The following is a 10,103-nucleotide window of genomic DNA, read 5'->3' as shown; positions in this document are numbered from 1 at the left end:
AACACTTAGTTGATATCTAAATAGTACATTGTAGCTTAAACATTTTCTGTTGTACCTTAACTTAATTATGGTGAGTGAGATAAAGCTCCCCTGTAACTGGAAGTCAACAGTCTGATTGACTGGAAACAGGGTCAGTGTGGGTTCCAGTTATTTTCACTGGTATCAGTAAAGGAAATGTTATTGTTTTCTCATTGCACCATGTAGCCATTTCCCAAACTCATATGGTAATGATTACAGATACTGCTCAAATGTCATGTTATCAAACAGAGGAAAATATATATATATTTTTTTTTGCCTGGCCTATTTGTTTTTGTACTCTGAGAAGGTTGCCAGTAACCGGTTTGATCCCCACAGCCTGCATTCCGGGTTCCTGAGCAAAACCCTTAACCCCACACTGCTCTCTGGGCGCCACACAATGGCAGCCCACTGCTCCTCAAGTGGATGGGTCAAAATGCAGAGAACGTATTTCCCCACTGTGGGACAATAAAGAGCAAAGTGAACTCGCTGTAAACAGGGTACAGGGAACCTGTGCGAGGAAACCCCATTGGATTTCGAGTCCAACTCCTTAACCTCTCGGCCATCACAGCTGTATAGACCACTTATTCTTTCTGAAATCACAGATGTAAAAAGGACTGGAGGGCAATATGATTTGGGTGCTTCTTTAGAAAGACGTGGTAAAAATGTTTCAAGGACTAATGTAAAACAGCTATACAAATCTTTTGTGTGTGTAAACTAAATTAAAATGTAATCAGTCAGATAAACAAAAATCAAATGAACATTTTGTCAAATGAAACAAAAACCTTTACAGATGGCTATGCCAAGAGAGTGCTGCTGCAGATGGGCTGCGGTTACTCTAGGAGGTCCGCTGGTTGCTTTTTTTCTAAAATTATGCACAAAATCAGTAAATTGGCCATATAGTGACGCTTAAAATATAATATTGTCCCCTCAAATGATCTTAAAACATATTTTTATACGACAGAAAAGAGAACTTTTAACTTAACCATTGGAAGCTGCTGCCACTGGGCATGCTGGGACAGCTGTCAATCTCAAGAACGGATAAAGTATGTGATCCAGAGTTTTAGGATTGTTTCTTCTGCTTCTTCACTTTTCTGCCCCATTCAATCATTTCAGGTTCATGAGTACCTCAGGAGCAAGCTGTGCTCGCTCTACGAGAATGACTGCATCTTTGACAAGTTTGAGTGCTGCTGGAATGGAGATGACAGGTACAAGCATGGTGCTAATAATTGCTTCATAAATCATTTTCCAGAAGTTGGGCGTAGATTCTTCTCTTAAAGTATGCACATGAGAACGCACATATTAAGGAAGGGCTTATGTTGTGGTCCCTACCAAATGGTTTGCAGTTTCCTTGATTTTTAGTATTTTGTCTATTTATGTTTTTTGTTTTGAACGATTAGACATTATCAAGAACTCATAAATAAATGTCATTATGCTATAGGAGGATAAATTATTCATTTGACATCTAATTTAATGGCATATTGGCAACCTATAGATATCGCTGTGAACAGGATTTGAACCTGTGCGGGGAACCCCCATTGGATTTCGAGTCCAACGCCTTAACCTCTCGGCCATCACAGCTGCGGAGAAGCACTGATGTATTTCTAAAACAATGAGACGACTATAATTTGGGACAAAATAGGCTTCTATAGAAAGACAGATGGTAGACATAAATAGGGATGATAAAACAGGTCAGAGAGTTCGATTGGAAGGAAGGAGTTGGAGTTTGTTATATAATTCTTAAAATTTAAAACCTCTTCACAACATACATTTTTATGAGGGTTAGCCTACAGGTCAGAGCTGCTGCTCTTTCTTGTTAATCTCGAGGATATGAATGTCCTGATGGAGAACAGCAACTGATCCTAGTTACTGACAAAAAATCATAATTTGAAATGACCTTATCTTTGTTTTGCTGTGAACTAAAGTTCTGTTAAAATGTACATGATCACCCATTTTGATAGATTTTATTGTGTCAACTTAGTTTAACTTAATTGAGTGTTACCACAAGAAATTCACTTGTAAAATGTTTTTCCTTCTGCTACAGAAAGAGAAGAAAGACAGCTACTAGATTTTAAGGTTTGCCTTGAGGATAAAACCCTTTCATTTTGAGTATCAGGATGGTTTTGATGACTGCATCACAAAATGTAATCCTTTCAGGGGAAATTCTTTTGTCAGTGTTCAAATCATCAGCTGCTAGAAGCGGATGCTAAGCAGAGAGGTGGAGGGATTCCTAACAAGTAAAATTTGGTGCTAGTTAGGAATCCCCTAACCCTTGTTAGAATTATTTATTTTTTAATAAATGTTCTAAACTGTGCTCTAGAATAGGTATTTGTTGATACCTAATAATAACACCTGGAGTCTTTCTGAATGGCATTTGCATGTTCTCTCTGTGCATGTGTGGGTTCTCTCCAGGTACTACGGCTTCCTCCCAGAGTCCAGAAACATGACTGTTAGGTTAATTGGCTTCTCTAAATTCTCCTTAGGTGCGAGTGTGTGCGTGAATGTTTGTTTGTCCTGTTTGTCTCTGTGTCTGTGCAATGGACTGGCGACCTGTCCAGGGTGGACCCCGCCTCTCGCCCGTAGAAAGCTGGAGATAGGCACCAGCACCCCTCGCGACCCTGCTTGGGATAAGAGTGACAGAAAATGGATGGATAATTATATTTTCCTAATGATTTTTTACCATTCCATTCCACGGCCACGTCTAGGACTAAGGCCTCCGTACATGGGTCATGGGCGCTTACCACTGGCCACTGAAGCACGCCATAACATTAATTTTCAAGTGTTTCCTTATATGCTCATTTCATTTTGTTAACTGACTTATGACAAGAACATCTGTTTAATCACAGTCCTCAGTTTTGCTAGCTACTTGCTCAATCATATCAGGTTAACAGCATGTTTTTCCTTCTTGGTTCTTCGTGCACATAGTAGCTTAGTTTAGTTGAGTTTCACAGTCAAGATTTTTCATCTGAATGATGTGTGACTTGAAACTAAATGAATTTTGTTAAAAACTCTTATATTTTGATTTGATGTTGTGGTAAATTTATTTCATATATGAGCAGAATTATCTGTCTGACCCTGATTTGCGCTTAGTTCACACTTTCAATATGTTGTTCTAACACATAGCCCATTGGGTATATGTTGACAAGACAGGCCAAGTATTATCTGATTAAATAATATATTTACCACCAAATGCTGGGCTCGCAATGACATATATTATAGCTGCACAGCAACAAAAAATTATTTTTGTTTTGCCAGCTACCTTTAGTTAAAAAAAACAAAAAACAAGATGTAACAACTGCTCTAAACTGAGTGTCAAATTTAAAATTACCGCTGCTTTTTTGCTCAGGACCTTAGCAGCATAGATTTTGATGGAGCCACAGAGGCCTAGCTTATTCAGTGAGAAGACTCAATCCGGACAATAAAATCCACAAATATTGAGAGGAAAACGCGAGGAGGGACTAATAGCTGATTAAAAAACAAAGGAGAATTAAGGGGGAGGTCACCCCCGCCCCGTTGCTGCCCAAATGGGTCCAACATTTAAGGTTTCTCTAGTTCACATAATTCTGAAATCATACAAGGACCCTTTAAACATAATTCAGGATTAGTTTAGATAAGTTGAGAAACCTACACACACATCAGTAATAACACTTTCTATATAAATGTCCAGGATTGTGATTGTGTTGAATGTTGATGTACTCTATCCTCCTAATGCTGAATTAATCCCCTATGTTGGATCAAACAGAAGAAATTGCCTTATTTTTTTTTAACCATATTTGAAGAATGCTATAACTCCCACACAGAAATTGTTTATCCACTAAACTCAGGTAGCAAGAGACATGTAACAGTGCAAAAGCATCGGAAACCCAAACCCTATCCAAATTAACAAAGTTATTAAAGAGCATATATTAGAAAAATGCAAACACACACATTTTTACAAATCATTGATTTTTAAAAACATTTTAATAACCTTTACTCAGCCAAAGTCTAAATGGGACTTTTATTGTGTACTTCCCTGAATCAATTTGATAACAGCTGTTATCAGGTTACTAGGAGTGCTACTTGTCTTAGGTGACCTAAATATACAAACTAAATACTAAATTGTACAATATTAAATCCTTTTCGTAAATTGACTAAATTGTCTTACTTATTACTGACCCACAATATGAACACATTTTCATTAAATATTAAAATAATAACTTTAAATGGTGTCTCTTAACTAAGCTACCAAACTTATTAAGATTAGGTTTTATAGAAGTAAACATAGTGAGTACCTGTGTCCTTAATCTGTGGGCTATGTTTAGCAGCTGATGACACACATTTTGCACTTAAGGCTATGATCTTGTGGACTGTTGCAGTTTTTTGTAAATAGTTTGGTGTCCTGGTCAGGATTTAAGCAGTTTGCATGACTTTTCACAGTTATCTCAGATGTCGTGCCAGGAATCTCTTGGAGCACTTCCTCCAGTTTACGTTCACAGCTCAAGGAGTTCTGATTACCACCGGGATCCCTGTTATCTTCACCTTACACAAAATTTCTAGATATATTATATTTAGGGATAGAGTTAGGATATAAACTTAATAAACTAATTATATTTCATACAGTTTTTGTATACAAGACTAGAAAAGCTAAATACTATGTATGAATAAGCCAATTTTTTCATCAGGTAATGGTATGTCATAAAAATGTGCAAGCTTGATGACCGGAAAACTTTTATTGTTTTACCCAAAGATAACAATGCAGCTGAGAAACGTGTCTAAAACACCCATGTACAGTAGTTTGTTTTGGACTGAGAGCCAATAATATAAAAGAGAATGTTTCCAGCCGTTCCATACACTGAAGCAAAGGCTACAGACTAGAATAGAAGATAATCCAGCTGCGGTTTGTGAAATTAAAATTCCTAATATATATTACTGTACTAAAATGTCTTCTGAATATTTATTTTCTTTCTCCCTCCTGAAGCTTAGTTTGTTTTCAATTTACATCTTTTCCATAATGAGGATACTGACTGTCCAGTTATTTCTTGCTGCCTTGTTGGCTCTGAGTCTAGCAGCTGCTAAGTATATGCTCTCCTAGTGCATAAACTCAATTCATAAGTTGGATTTATGACATTTGTCAGATTAATCATTATCAAGTTGCTCATAATGCAGACTACATGTACATTTGATACTAAAAGCTGTATCAAACCTACAGTTGTTCCTGAAGCAGAGATACTAGAAGATAATAAAGGTTTGTGAATCTTACAATCTTTTTGTTTATAACCTAAACAACCTATTGTGATATTAAAAAAAAAAAAAAAAAACATTTTTCCAAATATAGTCCTTGAAGCTGAGGATAAGGAAATTGTTCCAGATGGTGAGTCTGATTTATTTTATAGTCATTTTCATAGTTTTAAGGAAAGTAAGAAAGAAAGCATTTTCATTAAAAGCACAAAAAAAGTAAAATCAAAAATTAGAAGACACAGATGAATCCTGAAAGTCACCTGCTCCTAGATGAGTATTTATAATCTACATTATTTGTAATATTTCAGATTTGGTTAACTTTTTTAATGTTCTTATGAGTTTGATTTAATTTGATTGTAGATTTTCTTTTCTTTGTTTTGTAGTTGGGCTGATAAAATACTTATCATATCAATAACATTTATTCCTTCATTTCATTGGAAACATACAGAAAAAAATTCCGTTTTATGAGATTCATTTTATGTAAAAGAATATATATCTTTGACGAGCTTTAAAAAATATATAGTATTCCATTAATCTGTAAAGGAAATACACTGCCACATATTTACTAATAAATTCACCTTTTTTTTCAGCAGGTAAAGATGCTGCCATGGCTAAAAGATCCTGTCCTTGGGGCTGGTCTCACATCAATGGTCGTTGCTTTAAGTACTTTTCAACATGCAGAACTTGGACTCAAGCTTAGGTCATTTTTTGCTGCTTTTATCATTAATTTTCTCAAACTCTGTGCCAGAGTTTACTTGTGCTTTCTTTTCCTTTGCCTCAAGCTGTTCTCGGTCTCCATTGCAGAGAGACTGTGTGTCCATGCAGGCAAACCTTGCATACGTCCATAATTATGAGGAATCCGTTTATATTAATGGCCTGATATCAGCTTCAGGTGATGGGTATGCAGAAGTATGGATCGGAGCCACTGATGCGCAGGAGGTAAATGCACACATGGTTTTTGTTTGTACTTTAGCTTTAGCTTTTAACTCTAAGATGAAATATGTACCCTAAAAATGTGTATTTCCAGGACAACATTTGGTTCTGGAGTGATGGCAGTAAATTTCAGGATGCAAACTGGTGTAACAAGCAACCAGATGACTTGTATGGAAAACAGCACTGTGTGATAATGAATCATGGAGGTAAATAGAAACAACGCAAAATAATTTGGAAATTTCTACAATTATAAAATTATTCTTTTAGTAATTTTGTCTGTCGTGATTTGTGGACATTAAGATCTAAAGAAAAACGTCACCTCCTGGTAAGTCCCTGTAATTCAGTGAAAGGGTGGAGTCAGAGTAAGAAAATATGCAAGAGGGGGGTGACTCCAGAGGCTGGAAGTTGGAGGGGATTTCACTGGGAGTTCGAGGGAAGTGGGCTGCCATTCGGTTGGAATTTAACGGGGAAGGGCCATTTTGAATAGCTTTTATTGTAATAGTAATTTGCTTTAACCCAATTTATTTTCTCATTAAATTATTTTATTGTTATTTTCACTTTTGGAGGACTTTTTAAGAAGTCTAAAGGTTTGGTTGGTTCTGCATTTCCTGATTAAATTTTCTCTTGTTCCCAGCATCCTCCTGCTGGGGTGATAGGAGGTGTACATTGAATCGACCCTACGTATGCGTCAAAAGAAACTGCTGACTTCATTTCTCCTGAAGAAGTGAAAAACAATGATCAGAGGGCATTTCCTGGTGTTTTTGTTGATCTGCAATAATAATTTATAAAAATACAGACCATATTGGTTTTAGAAACACAATTCAACATATAAAAAAAATAAACATTTGACTGTGTTGAATTAAGCTGTTGTCCTGTTATTGCTTTTGCAAAACTCAGAATTGAAAACGCCGCAACAAGATGATACAAGATGACAAGGGAAAGTTGACATTTTTGATGTATTTTTTTCAGTGGGTAATACACATATCTATAGAGATTACCTTGAAAAATCTGGTTTAAATGTATAATTTACAAACATGAGCTGAAGCACAACTTATTGATACAGCAAAATGTAAGAAGCAGGATCCATTAATCCATTAAATTGAAATGAAGATGGATACCAGCTAGAATAAGGTGCAGGTTCATATGAACCTTCAAGATGAGCAAAGGATAAAGCCACCGTTGAGAGAAATAAATAAATAAATAAATAAAAAACTCCCCTTGCAAAGAAATTTTAAGCAGAACCAGAGATGGTGGTCTTCATCCAGAGCGGCTTAAGATGTCTTGTAAATGCAGTAGTAGTCCAAGAAATTCCTTCAATAGTGGCAACACACCCGCATAGAGAATGGGCCAGATGTAGCCGGCATAATGCTGTCTCTGCATCAAAGCAGCAGAGGCAAGTTTCCGTCTGTCAATCTTAAACTCCATTCTCCCCTCACTTGTAAACAGGACCTCAAGGTACTTAAACTCCTGTTCTTGAGGCAGGAACTCTCCTCCAACCTGAAGTGTACAAGACACTTTTTCCTGTCGAGAACCATGACCACAGACAAGAAGCCGATTCTCTTCCCAGCTGCTTTACACTCAGATTCAAACTGCCGCAGTGCAAGCTGTAGCTCTTGGCAGGAGTGAGCCAGCAGAGCCACGTCATCCGCAATAAGCAGGGACGAAATCCAGTAGTGCCTAAACCAGACCCCCTCCAGCCCTTAAGGGTACTTAGAAATCCAGTCCATAAAGGCTAGCCTTCTGGCCAAGGGTGTCCTGGCACCAAGTGCAGGGACAGACATCCTTATGCTTGAACATGGTGTTCATTATGGACAATCCATGACTTGCAAAGAAGTCCAGTAATTTAACACCATTCAGGTTCAGAGCTGGGGCTCCATTCCTTCCAATCACACCCCTCCAGGTGTCATTATCCTTTCCCAAATGGGCAGGGAAGTCCCCCAGCGGAATGATGGAATCCAGGGAGGGGTGCTATCCAACCAATTACCAAATCCCCTCATTTCCTCACATCAACATAGTCTAAAAAGAGCAACTCTGCTTCCTTCCAAGCTTAATAATTTACTTCAATATCCTCTCGTATGAGGTCATCCATTACTCCATTGCTCCTCAATACCTTTCAGATCTCTCACAGATTGCTACCCCCTCCTTGGATCTTCCTCTTCCATCCAACTTATTGAGCCATAGGGATGAAATATTGAAAACACATCCGTACAAGATGGGCTTCTGCAGTAAAGGATAAATCCTTTCTTACACTTTTCTTGTGTTTGATCCTAGCTCAAATGTACGACAGACTGAGGATAACTCGAGCTGACTGAAGACGGTTCAAAGACAAAATTGAAATATAAAGTAAGGTAAATGGATGGAACTAAAAATTCTGGGCATGCAAGGATTTGCCCTAAACTTATTTTCAATTCTCATTCATCCCACTTTCTTAAATGGGAGTCCATTAAAATTGCAATGTCAATTGTATCGTAAAAAAATATTGTTTACCAGGGTTCTAACCAGAGTGAAACCACACTGAAAATCAGGCTGAGACACTCATATTTTACGAGTGTCATCATGGATATATATATATATATATATATATATATATATGCTTCTTTGTTCAAGCAAAATCTGGTAATTAAAATGTGATATGCATTTAAGGAAATATGTTGATGTTATATTGTTCAAACCCTTAATGTTCTGTTAATTTGTACTGATGTAGTACGAGGGGGAGTCCCCAAAAATTTGTACACTTTTTTGTACTTAATTTCATTTTTTTGTTGAATACATCTTTGTTCCTGTTAATTGTTTGGGGGTTTTTTTCTTTAATATTTAATTTCTTATTCCTCTGTTCAAAAGTTAAGTTTAATTTTTATTTTAAAATTAAAAAAAGAAATTATAAATCCAGACAGACACACAACTGTTTGCTTCGTATTTATTATAAGAAATCAGCAGAGAAATACATTACAGTCAAGAAAAAATTAACAAGCAAGTAAAATCTCCATCAATTAGATTTTACAAACGCTGGAAATAATTGTATTGAGTTTTGATTTGTGTTTGCATACAAAGGAAATAATGTGGTCAGCAGAAAACTCAACAGATTGCATTTTACTGGATGTTTGACCTTCAGATTTACTTGACAGGACGAATCTTCATGCTGATGCTCTTGAGGGAGTAATCATTTTTCTTCCAGGTATACCATTCCACTCCAACAGCATAGAGAGTGTTATCCACCCCCCAACGATAAACACCATTAGGGTTTGCATAATGACAATCATTATACCAAAAGGCACCCAGAAATTTTTTGGCGCAGTTTCCACCACTCCATGCATCCTGGTCTTTGTCAAGGGTGGAAAATTTCTGCCCATTGTGTCTGTTAAGGCTGTCCCCTGGGAAAATCATTACACAAAGGAAATTTAAAAAAAATGTATAATTAGTGGAACGTTTATATTAAGAGCTTAAAGAGAATTACGAAATATATTATCAAAATTACCACACAATTCTCGGTTCATTAAAGAGACAACTATACTGGCTTTATGTACTGGCGTAACAAGAAAATTTCAAATGAAATAAACTGGCAAAAATTGACACCTTTGTGACCACATGGCTAGATTACTGTTACACACCTTGGACCGATGTCAACTTACTTACTTACTTATTTTCCTCTTTCCCCAACAGCACCATGAAATATGTGCAAGAATAATATCAACTCACCAGCACCTCCTTTATTGTTAAAACCAGTCACTTGCAGACCGTAACCCTCACACTCAGCATCCACTTTAAATGAGGAGTAAAGAGCGAATTTTTTGTTTCCTTCAAAGTCTTCCATGTCGACCATTAGTTCCTGGTTTTTAAGGCGCGTCAGCTCATGGATGTTATCAAGGCCTGTAAGAATATATAAAAGAAATGAGACTCTGTGTCATATTTTTGGTTCTGTTATGTTTTCTTTTGAGTAT

The 10,103-nt window shown here is 36.8% G+C and overlaps 1 non-coding gene and 1 pseudogene across 1 annotated transcript; both read right to left on the bottom strand.

Annotated features, from left to right (window-relative positions):
• Positions 1-1,514: 1,514 nt before the first annotated feature.
• On the bottom strand, positions 1,515-1,596 carry trnas-cga. Its single transcript has one exon. It is a non-coding gene; the product is annotated as a tRNA-Ser (tRNA).
• A 7,683-nt stretch (positions 1,597-9,279) lies between these two features.
• Positions 9,280-10,103, bottom strand: part of LOC107100368 — a 7,233-nt pseudogene continuing 6,409 nt past the window's right edge.

The sequence above is a fragment of the Cyprinodon variegatus genome, unplaced genomic scaffold (assembly GCF_000732505.1).
Source record: "Cyprinodon variegatus isolate N-32 unplaced genomic scaffold, C_variegatus-1.0 Scaffold964, whole genome shotgun sequence".
NCBI lineage: Eukaryota > Metazoa > Chordata > Actinopteri > Cyprinodontiformes > Cyprinodontidae > Cyprinodon > Cyprinodon variegatus.
Note: the sequence above shows the minus strand (reverse complement) of the source record. Positions and strands in the feature narration are given on the sequence as shown.